General features: G+C 35.9%; 1 protein-coding gene across 1 annotated transcript in view; it reads right to left on the bottom strand.

Moving 5' to 3' along the window:
* Positions 1-11182, bottom strand: part of LOC143225093 (LHFPL tetraspan subfamily member 2a protein-like) — an 83122-nt gene extending 71940 nt beyond the window's left edge. The window contains exon 1 of the mRNA XM_076453875.1: positions 10443-11182. The gene's annotated coding sequence lies outside the window, so the exon portion shown is untranslated. The remainder of the gene's footprint in view (positions 1-10442) is intronic.
* Between the last annotated feature and the right edge of the window lie 1150 nt (positions 11183-12332).

Below are 12332 nucleotides of genomic sequence, written 5' to 3'. Positions count from 1 at the left end.
ATCCCTGATAGATTATGACAACCAAGTTCTCAACATTATAGTGGTAAAGTTTCGTTTTTCACATTTCCACCAGCGTTTCTCTTTTAAGAGTTTTTATTTATTTATGCTTGCATCACAATAAATGTGGTGAATTTGGGTTAGAGGTTTCCAGGATAATAGCGAAAAACTGACTAGAACTTCTATGACATATTTACTATTCAGATGATTACCTATACACGTTAGTGACCTCTAACCAAAAAATATTTTTTGTTTAGCAAACATCCAAAATACTGAATTAATTGTTTAATGTATAATATATATTTATTAATGTCTGCAAATGGCATGATTATTAACAATAGTCATTTTATGTTTATACAGAACATTAACAAAAGTCCGTTGGAACGATTCAACAGTAACTTCCTTAAAAATAGTGATGAATAAATATAAAATGTGTAATCAACGTACTGCCTTGGATCAGAGGGTACATGCAATATTATTGTCCAGTGGGCCGTTTGCAAATGTTTTTTTCTCATTCCATGTGTTATTTCAACAAGGAATATTGCGCAGCTTTTGATGAAATGGTACATTAGAGCACTCAGGTTCTCTAAGTAGCAGCATGGATTTTTTTTCACTGGATGCCACACTTCATTGCGTTATTATTAAGCGCAAGAAAAGACCACTACCAAGAAAGTACTTTTTTAACAGTTGTCATTTCTATAAGAAAAGAGATATTCAATTCGGATCAGTATATTCGACATGGTACAGTAAAACCATATATATGTATATAATACCGACATGAATATATATACACACACTCACATTCACACATCAACCAAACGACAACAAACGTATGCCCAAACAATTCCCTCTCTTTATAGTTTTTTTTCGTTCATGTTCCTAACTTCAAAATATTTCTTTCAATGAGTCGAAGGACCAACTCCCGTTTTATTCGTAAAATTCTCTCACAAAGTAAAACACTTTTTCTTTTAACGAGTTTTTCTCAGATTGACCATCCAGCACATACGACGACTGACAGATCGATGTTAATATCGGTATTAAATTTTAGAAATTGCAAGAAACAAATAATTTTCCTATAATGTACTCTTGAAAGAAGCATTTTGATATATTATTATTTTATCTATTTCAACGTAAGATTGAAGAGATACGATACAGGTAAATGTGTTTTGGCTGTGAAATATTTTAGTTTTATTTTTACAAAGAGTTATCATCACATTTTTAGGACTAAATGCAACCAGGAAGATTTAGATACCGGATGTTCTATATGTCCACACACATTACTTTCCTAAACATATCATATTTTCCCATTCATGTTTGGATAGCCAAGACAGAATGCGTGATATATTAAAATGTTTTTGCTTTTGAAAAGAATACAATACAAAATATGGATATGTGTATTTGGATATATACACCCTGAAACACCTGAGCCTCGTACTATAGCAAACCTCTAGTTTGCGTCCTTTGTAACTTATGGTTGAAACGTGAGTTGTTGAGGTATTATTTCTTTTCTTCAAAAAAGCACACTTCAATCAATCATTACTGTATTTCATATTTAATATAAGACTCCAAAGTCTATCTCCAGACGTCCATACTTGTTAACTAATGACCATTGGGCCAATCATCAGCACTTTACAACCTACCCGAAGAGATTGATTGTCGCTCTTATAATGCATCCACAGTTTAAAGCGCAGGGAATATTTTGTGGCTTTAAATCGGACTCGTCAGCTTCAAGAGCTCGAGTTCTACCACATGGTCAACTCGGACGTTCTTATGTGAACAAGTTTCTTAAACTGTAAAATGTTTTATCTTGCAAAAAAAAAAAGAGATAAAATAACAAAGTAACCTAAAAAATGGTATCCTCCTGCCAAGGACATTAAGTATTGCGTTAACTATAGGAAGAAAAATGTATTAAAGTGCTTCTTTTAAGACTACATTATAGGAAAATTATTTATGCTTTACAGTATCTAAAATTTCATATCGATACTTAGTAAGATCATTTTTTACGGATAGAATTTTACGAACAAAAAAGGAATTTCTTCTATTGACTGATTTAAAGAAATATTTCGAAAATAGAAGCATAGCAGAAAGGAAAAACGTGTTTGAGTATATATTTGTTCTTGTTCGTTTTTTATAAGATAGGTATTGTATGTATGTATGATTCTATTTACCATATCCAATAAATTGATTTAACTCTGCCAAGCCCTTCAAAAAGCGGAAGGTTGCCATCAAGGCTTATAAGCAGGGCATAAGTAGAGAAGAATCACGTGGTATACTGTAGAGCTAGGGCTTCCCCCTAGACGAAGCGCACTGCTATCCCACGGGCGGTGTAAAAAGACGTCATCATTTGTTGGGCATCATGACTAGGAAAAGCAGATAGCTAGCAGATGTGATAAATAAAAATAATAAAGATTGCGCGTGTTCAAGAGACCAAATGGAAAAGACAGAGCACGAAAGACATAGATGTGGGCTAGGAAGGCATGTTGATAAGAGCAGAAATGAGAATGCTGAGATGGCTGTTGGGAGTGTTGCTCAAAAATAAGAGAACGAAAGAGGAAACTAACATCGTGTCAGCAGTCTGTGGAATCCAAGAAAAGGCAAGAAAAGCAAGGATGAGATGAAGAACAATTAATAAGGAAAGCATCAGAATTGTCTTTAGCAGACAAGAGAAAACACAGAAAGCCAATAAAGTGTTGAGAGGATAAAATTAAAAAGAAATGATTGAGAAATATGAGCTGGCAATGAACAAAAATGATTAAAAGAGGGAAACACATGTGAAGGATGGAAATCTCTGCTAAAGGAAAAAGCCGAAGAAGATTATGCAAAGTAAATTTACTTGAATTTAATATTTCCCCTTTAATGCTTCTTAGAGAAATGACAGCTGTCAAAAATTGCTTATTTGGTAGTGATCTTCTCTTGCGCTCAGTAAAATAACAAGGAACGGTGGCATCCAGCGAAAAAAGAATTCTTCGCGACTACTCAGTGAACTCGTTCTGTTGTGCTGGATGCACCTACTGCATTCAAACTCGAACATTTTACCAACAAACGCATTGCAATCAGTCTTCTTTAGTTAAAAGCAAAGTTAATGCAATTTTTCTTATTGAAATAACACATGGAATAACAAAAGAAGGTTGTAAACGGCCCACTAGACAATCATATTGCATATACGCTCTGACAAAAAAAATTGGATTGACTGCCCATTGTATATTCATTCATCAATATTTTAAAGAAAATTACCGTTGAATTGTTTCAACATGCATCTGCTAGTTATTTTATAATCTCAAAAACCTGTTGTGGGTGAGGATCCCAGAGCTTCTTAGTTCTGTCCGAGTTCGTTCGTGTATCTGATGATCATCCATTCGAGAAAAAAACAACCAAAAACCATCAAATAATATTCAACAGTAACAGTTGTTCAAACGTTTCTAATCAGTTCCCCAAATTAAAAATAAACGGCTCTATGGAAAGTAACAGCTTGTTCAAGCTCGTAAAGTCTCTAATAAAAACTTGAACTCTATATATACGCATCCTCAAAATGCATGTACGATTAAATAAATACACTGCTGGCCAAAATCTTAAGGCCATTGAACATCAAGAAAAAATATGCATTTTACGTTGTTAGACTCAACCGCTTATTTGAGTAGAGCTTTGAACGATAAAAATAAGAAAAATAAAAACTTTTTAGCATTTAATAGGGAAAATGCGAACACTATGAAATTAGCCTAAATACCAGCTGGTCAAAAGTTTAAGACCATACTGAAACGAAGAGTTAATTGGTAAACACGTAATGAAATTTATACATTTGTGTTCAAGCATTAGCGTTGTCAACATCTCCCACTGACATCTCCTGTGTTACATTGGGTAAAAACATGGCAAAGGCTAAAAAGTTGACAGAGTTTGAACGTGGCAGAATTGTCGAGCTGCAAAAGCAAGGTCTCTCTCAACGTGCCATCGCTGGTGAGATTATGCGTAGTAAAACTGCTGTTGCAAATTTCTTAAAAGACCATGAAAGATACGGAACGAGAATTTCAAGTGGTCGGTCCAAGAAAATTTCGTCGCCGTTGAGCAGGAGGATTGACGGGTTATTCAGCAAGACCCCAGCCAATCGTCGAACCAGATTAAGGCCCCTTACGGACTCAGAATGTAGCTTAAGAACAATAAGACAGCATCGACGAGAGAAAGGCTTTAAAAACCATAAACGCCTTCAAAGGCCACACCACGAAACATCTGGGTTAAACTTTGTTGAAAAGCACCAAACATGGGACGTAGAAAAGTAAAAAAAATTAACCTGTATGGTCCAGATGGCTTCCAACGTTACTGGCACGATAAGGATATTCCACTGGAGACATTTTCTAGACGACACAGTGGAAGAGGTTCCATCATGATCTGGGGTGCTTTCTCCTTCCATGGAACAATGGAGGTTCAGGTTATACAGGGGCGTCAAACAGCAGCTGGCTACATTGGCATGTTGGAGAGAGCATCCTTATTGACTAAAGGCTCTCGCTTGTGCGGAAATGACTGGATCTTTCAGCAGGACAACGATGCAATCCACAATGCCCAGAGGACAAAGGAATTTTTCATGGCGAATAACGTTATTCTTTTGGATCATCTATCGTGTTTGTTTGTTTTTGAATTTCGCGCAAAGCTTCACGAGATTATCTGCGCTAGCCGTCCCTAATTTAGCAGTGTAAGAATAGAGGAAAGGCAGCTAAGCTAGTCATCACCACCCACTGCCAACTCTTGGGCTACTCTTTTACCAACGAATAGTGGGACTGATCGTCACATTTATAATGCCCCCACGGCTGAAAGGGCGAGCATGTTTGGTGCGACCGGAATTTGAACCTGCGGTCCTCGGATTACGAGTCGAACGCCTTAACACACTTGGCGATGCTGGACCATCTAGCGTGTTCGCCAAAATTGAATACCATTGAAACAGTGATGGCGCTAGAATATTTTCGTTGGGGGGCTGAGGTAAACTATGGAGGGGCTTCCCAAAATGCCATCAATGTGAATCATAGATGGTAAATTATAATAATGCAAATACCAAGGCACATTTCAGAAAAGTGTGCTATTTTGAACTGCGTTTTCAATGCAGTTTTCATTGGAAACTCATACTCTGATTAATAATTCATTATTACAAATTAGAAATAATCTGTTTATGAAAATATGCATATATATAAAAGAGAAAGCTCACCTAAATTTCACCCAAGGTAATACATAATAATAAAGAAAATCAAGATTAGCTTAGATTGAACATTTAATATACCATTAAGAGTAAAGCTACAAATCAAAAGAAATATAACATAAAGACATAGTTTATATAGCAGAAACGAATTATCCCATGTGAAGTTAATACACTCTGAGGAAAAGTAAGGTCACTATCAGGCTAACTATCTTTCATCATGTGTGTTTATAGTCAATATTACTTCAAAACAATGCGCCTGTTCTGGTGATTGGAAGCAAATTCTAGATGGTTGATACACAATGCAAAATGATGTCACAGAGGACACAACACCGGCTAAATGCCTCATAGTTTTGACCTATACACAATACACTAATACATGCATGCCATGTTTTACTTTTCAATAAAAGATAAATAAAATTAATGGGTAAATACCTGTGAAATCTTTGGTTTATCAAGTAAAATCCCTGATGATCTGCTGTAACTTGAAATCAACGTGGCTGTCTAATCTTCGTCAAAGCTCTAGATAGAATGATATTATACAGGAAGCGGCAATACAGCGCATGAGTTTCAGTGTATTCAGTAAGTTGCTATGGAACGCATGACACATACTTCTGTCTTAATGAAGACGTTGAGTTCTACAGATCTATGTCTCTTTGATGTTAATTGTTAAGCAACAACGACGATTGTGTTTTCCATATTTTATGAATATATGTAGGTAACAATATTGAAGGGGATGAGGGGGCTTGGCTCATTTGGGGGGTTCAAGCCACCCCAAGCCCCCCTTTGGCGTCGCCACTGCATTGAAAATGTTTGGGGTGGATGACAAGGAAAGCCTATAGAAATGGACGTCAAATCCAAACAGTGCATCATCTTCGTGAGGCCATCTTCACCACATGGAATAACATTCCAGCCAGCCTTCTGCAAACGCTTATATCGATCGACCATACCTGTTTAGGACTTCTTTTTGGTATGGTCTTAAACTTTTGACCACCTAGTATTAAGGCTAATTTCATAGTGTTCACATTTTTCTTATTAAATGCTAAAAAGTTTTTTTTTTCCTTTTCTTATTTTCATCTTTCGAAGCTGTAATCAAATAAGTGGTTGAGTCTAACAACGCAAAATGAATATTTTTTTTAAATGTTCATTGGCCTTAAGATTTTGGCTAGCAGTGTATCAAGAAAGAAAAGTTATAATTCTATGTATTTCAATGCAATGGAATAAATAGTAGTATTGGATGCACTAGAACTATGATGTGACGTCCTGCTCACATATTTATTTTAACTCATACCTACACAACAGGTATTTGTAAGCCGACAAACTTACCGTTGACTCACTGAGGGACGACCTTGTTTGCGTATTCCAAATAAAAACCAAGAAAAGAAAAGGATTTCATTATATCAGGAAAGCATATATGTACAAAACAATTAAGTTAGGACAAAAATACAAAGCCCTATAACCCGAGAATTTTCGAAAGATGGAGCTTCCCAGATTGCCCCTATTGAAAAAAAGTCCACCTTTCGAAAACGATGAGATAATACTATTTTGTATTTCTTGTCTTAAATTGAGAACATATTGCTTACATTTTCATACATTTGTAATCTAGCCCCCCAAAAAAAAAACCTGATTAAAGAAACACATCAAATTTTAGTTGAAAGAGTCACCGTTTTATTGGAAGCTTAAGTTGAGATGCATCAACTCAAAGGATATTGTAGAGAGTCAAACTGTCATTATTTATTGAGTTAAAAAACGATATATTTTGATGTAGAAAACATTATTGAATACCAAATATCTCTTTCCTAATACCAAACTGAGGAGTAACAATATTTTTGTCCTCCCACTCACACACGAAAAACAACAACAACAAAGATTGCGGTTCGGAGCACACCCATTCAAACTACGCAAAGGGAAAATCGTCAGTTTTTCAGTATTTATGTATTTTGTAATTATTCTTGACAGACTTCCCTTTGTAATTTTGTTTGTTTTTGTTGATATTCGCAAAAGTACACAATGGGTTATCTGTACTCTGCCCACTACGGCTATCGAAACCCAGTTTTCATCGCCCTTTCAGCCGTGGGGCGTTATAATGTGACGGTCAATCCCACTATTCGTTAGTAAAAGAGTAGCCCAAGAGTTGGCGGTGGGTGGTGATGATTAGCTGCCTTCCCTCTAGTCTTACACTGCTAAATTAGGGACGGCTAGCGCAGATAGCCCTCGAGTAGCTTTGCGCGAAATTCAAAAAACAAACAAACAGTTTTCATCGTTGTAAACCTCACAACATACTACTGTATTCAAATTCTCTAGTCTTACACTGCTAAATTAGGAACGGCTAGCGCAGATAGCCCTCGAGTAGCTTTGCGCGAAATTCAAAAAACAAACACACAGTTTTCATCGTTGTGAACCTCACAACATACTACTGTGTTCAAATTCATCGAAAAATATTCCCTATTGGTGTACAGTCAAACAAGATCATTTACAAAGTCTGAAGTACTTATAATGAGTTTACTTACTGGTTAAAAGTATTTCATTACAAATTACAGCTTTTACGAAAAGGAAAAATATGTTAAAACCAAATACGACGCTTTGATCACTGCTGCAATCATTCTCAAGTAGTTGAGAATGCCTCTTCCTCGAGTTTCGATACCCATGGTGAGCGGAGCACAGATAGCCCATTGTGTAGCTTTGTGCTTAATTCCAAAAACAAACAAACAAACTTAAAAATTGAGCGAAACGTTATACCTGTCTTTAAAATATTCTGTCTCACTGTAAAAGGTGTAACTTGTAATAAAATAAGAGTCTGCGATAGCTCAAGGAAGTAAAATCGATTTTTAATCATACAGGCACACGAATTAATTTACAATATATTTTCAATATATCGTTCAAAGCAATCTCAGCACTGGGAAAATATTTCGTTTAGAAGTACAACAATAAAAATGGAGGCTTATGGCTTGTGTGGGAAATGTACTCTACAGTTTCAAACCATATACTCTGAAGAAAGAATTTGTCAGGGGGAAAGCTAATTCTTGAAAATAAAGCCACGATACCCAAGAAGATAAAATAATCTAGGGCTAAGTTTCTCTGAAAATTTTAATCAGGATCAAGATCGGTAACGTTTTCTTTCGGAAAAATTTGGCTTTCAAAAACTGAGTCCTTATTTTTATCACACAAAGAAAGATTCAACAGTCCCTGTGAGACCTAGGATCAGAAAAATTCTTTCATGATGCTTGCTTTGCTGGAAGAAACACCAATCGAGACCAGTCCCTGTAACATTCAGGTTCAGGGAAGATCTTTCAGTGCGTATACTCTTCCGGAAACATCAGCAATCCAGACCAGTCCATGTGGCAATTAGGTTCAGGGAAGATCTTTCATATTTGGTTGGGAATATCACACCAATAAAGTTACTAGGCCTTTACACTTTCCCTATTAGAGACATAATTCACACATTTCCATAAATATTTCGAATTTATAAAGATTCGTGAGACATCAAGTCATACATGGAGTACCAAGGTGTTCACTAACTTTCCATATGCACAACCTTTTATTCAAGTATTATTTCATACATAGAACATTCCAAATCAAACTACATTGTTTTCCTCCATACCACCGTTAGAGCACATTTTCACTAACTTGTTGCATACTACACTGCATTTTCACTAATAAACAAAAGGTGTATAAAGTTGAGAAATATATAACAAGCGAGAGTTTGTTTGTTTGTTTTTTGAATTTCGCGCAAAGCTACTCAAGAGCTATCTGCACTAGCCGTCCCTAATTTAGCAGTGAAAGACTAGAGGGAAGGCAGCTTCATCACCATCCACTGCCAACTCTTGGGCTACTCTTTTACCAACGAAAGGGCCGTCACATTATAACGTCCTCACGGCTAAAAGGAGCGAGCATGGTTGGTGCGACCGGAATTCGAACCCGCGTCTCTCGGATTACGAGTCGAACGCCTTAACGCACCTGGCCATGCATGGCCGCAACAAGCGAGAGGGTTTTTTTTTTTTGTTTGGAATTTTTCGCAAACCAACACGACGGCTACCTGCGCAAGCCATCCCTAATTTAGCAGTGTAAGACAAGAGGGAAGGCATATAGTCATCATTGCCCACCGCCAACTCTTGAGCTACTCTTTTACCAACGAATAATGGGATTGACCAAACATTATAACGACCCCACGGCTGAAAGAGCGAGCAAGTTTGATGTGACAGGGATTCGAACCCACGACCATCATCAGATTACGAGTCAAGCGCCCTAACCACCTGGCTATGTTGGGCACAAGAAGGTTTTCTTACTTTTTATAAAACCTCGGATTTACAGAATACTCACTTTGTTTTCTAAATCGTCTTGAAATGTGTGTGTCAACTTAAGATACTGATTAATCTTACTACATTACGTTTAAGCTTATTATTGTATAATTAATTTTTTGTAACTTTCATAAAGTACTGTATGTATACAGAAAAAAAAACAGCATCAATTAATTTCATTAATAAATTAAAATTTTCTATTTTTATATTTTCACAGCTTAAAAAGCATTAAATATACTCATGGGCGTTCACGCAGGGGGGAGGGAGGAAGAAGGAAAGACGCCCATGACTATAATATAAATAAATAATAATTAAAATATTATCAAATATTTAAAATCAAATAATGAGCTGTTTGATTAATTTATTATGTTACTGTTACACATAAATACTGTGTTAAAGAATTGTGGATATAGTAACAAAGGAACTGACATTTTTATGCCAGTTATTCCTATAAATTATAGCACACTGCTTGTGTTTTACCTCGGGTACACTTTTTGTGGTACCTTGAGGAAAATAATTTAAATAAATGCGTATATTTGGCTAACTATCTGCTAAATTCTGTTTACTTTTGTTTTCTTAATAGGTTTAATCTGTACAACGTAAAGTTTGGACCTTGATGTCATCATGTTACCAAATATTTTAACAGTAAATATCACATTTGTTAATTTTAAAATGTCTTTAATACAGAAATCCCGCAACTTTAGAATCTGGAGTTACAGACGGGACATTATTAACAACATGATCCCGTTTCTAAACTATATACATGTCCACTCACATGGTTGTGAATCATCGACTGTTGATGATAGGGCTCTAATGACACATAAATCACCAAAAGGCGTAAACAAATACCATCGATAATACAATTAATCTTATTAAAATAATTATAGTTAATCATACTAGAAAATGTTCAATATTTAAAATTAATGTTACTACTAATATTATGAAGCAGCCCACAAAATTTAAAATCATACCAATGTAACGTTGTAGCAGGCAGGGTTACAAAGAGGTCATCAGATGCCCAGATGTAAGAAGGGTCGTTGAGACAGGCGTTCAGTGCAAAGTGAAGAGATACACTAGTAGACGATACAGTTCTCAAGTTACCTCAGGGTTACGCTTCAAAAGTTCATGCCAAGAACACGTTTTAAAGTCTGACAGTTAAATAAATAAATTAATATTCACATTTCGATTTGAAAAAAAAAATTAAAAGCTCTATCCGCTTTGTTCCAGATCGAAAAACAAATATGAATGATAATTATTATTTAAAGTCGACAAAAATAAACACAGATTCAAGTTCACTCACGTCACTAACTTTCTAACTCCTAGCGAAGTCTGTCAGCAGATTCCAAACCGTGCCAGCAGAAGAGAGTCTAGTCCATTGGAGCTAAGGGGAGGTCGTTGAAACTAGTCAACAAGTGGCGGGCGCTTTACTCATGCCAGACACAACTACACGTGAGCGCTAACGGAGTTACTCTTTCATTTCACGCACGGGTAACATTAGAAAATTTTTTGACGGCAATTATCCTTATTTCTATCGGCTCTTTATCAAGTATCCATAAAGAACATCTACAAATATCAAATAAAGCTTCCAGTTTAATCACGTATTTTCACAAAAATATACACTTTTATTAGTTGCTTGTGAAAGTTGTTTCTTTAAGTTACCACAAGGTGCTATCAACATAGAACAATGTCTACTCTCGAAGTAATCGACTAGAAGGAACTAACTACCTAGTCAACAGCACCGACCAATAAATCTTGAGCTACTCTTGCTTCAATGAACAGTTGAATGTGACTGTTACTCTTACATCCCCAAAATGCGGAGCGTATTTTTACATAAAAGGAACACAAACCCTAAATCATCTGACTTACAATCCAGTCACGCTAACTAATAAATTACTACAGCGCCTCCGTAAAATAATATGTCAGCAGAAATACCTCAGTAAATAAGCGAACCAAATATACAGTATTACAATTACGCTGCTTCTGGATTTCTTTGTGATTGACGAGAAGCAAAACTTACTTTGGGTCTGAAGATATATTTCTCAACTTCATAACATATACTGTGAAGTCATGAACCTAGTTTTAAAGATGTATATTCGTGAGTGCGAACGTATTTTACTTTCTCGTCATGTACTTCCTGGAAATGTCATCATCTCGTGAAATATTTTCCGATTTCAGAACGATTTACGTATCATAAATACGTAAACCTCAATTTACTTTTCTAAACTGTTCATTGATAAACATTGTTATTTATTATCACGATGTAAGAAAGAGACTTATGAATGACAACAAAGCAGAAAGGGTGAAAAAAAACTGAAAATATTTTCTTCTCTTCTTATAAAGGTAAATACAGAATTAATGATTATCTAAAGTCTAAATAATGTTATCCAACACAATGAACATTTTCGAGTTTCCGTTTCAAAGATTGCTACTTATTACAATTTATCCCACACGAGTGTCCGATTTATTTTGGCCCGGTATGACCAGGTGGTTAAGACATTCGACTCGTAATGCGAGGGTCGCGGGTTCGAATCCCCGTCACACCAAACATGCTCGCCCTTTCAGCCATGTGTGGGGGTTATGTGACGATCAATCCTACTATTCATTGGTAAAAGAGTAGCCCAAGAGTTTGCAGTGGTTAATGATGACTAGCAACTTTCCTTCTAGTCTTACACTGCTAAATTAGGGACGGCTAGCGCAGATAGCCCTCGTGTAGCTTTGCGTGAAATTCAAAACAAAGAAACCAAACCGATTTATTTTGTTTAGTGTATTAAGTATTAAGATTTCAAATAGTCGGAAATTTTAATTCAGAAGTTAATTAAATGTTAAAACGTATCAAATTTATGATATTAGCCAACAAGATT

The sequence above is a fragment of the Tachypleus tridentatus genome, chromosome 9 (assembly GCF_004210375.1).
Source record: "Tachypleus tridentatus isolate NWPU-2018 chromosome 9, ASM421037v1, whole genome shotgun sequence".
NCBI classification, from domain to species: Eukaryota; Metazoa; Arthropoda; class Merostomata; order Xiphosura; family Limulidae; genus Tachypleus; species Tachypleus tridentatus.
This window is presented reverse-complemented; position numbering and strand designations above follow the sequence as displayed.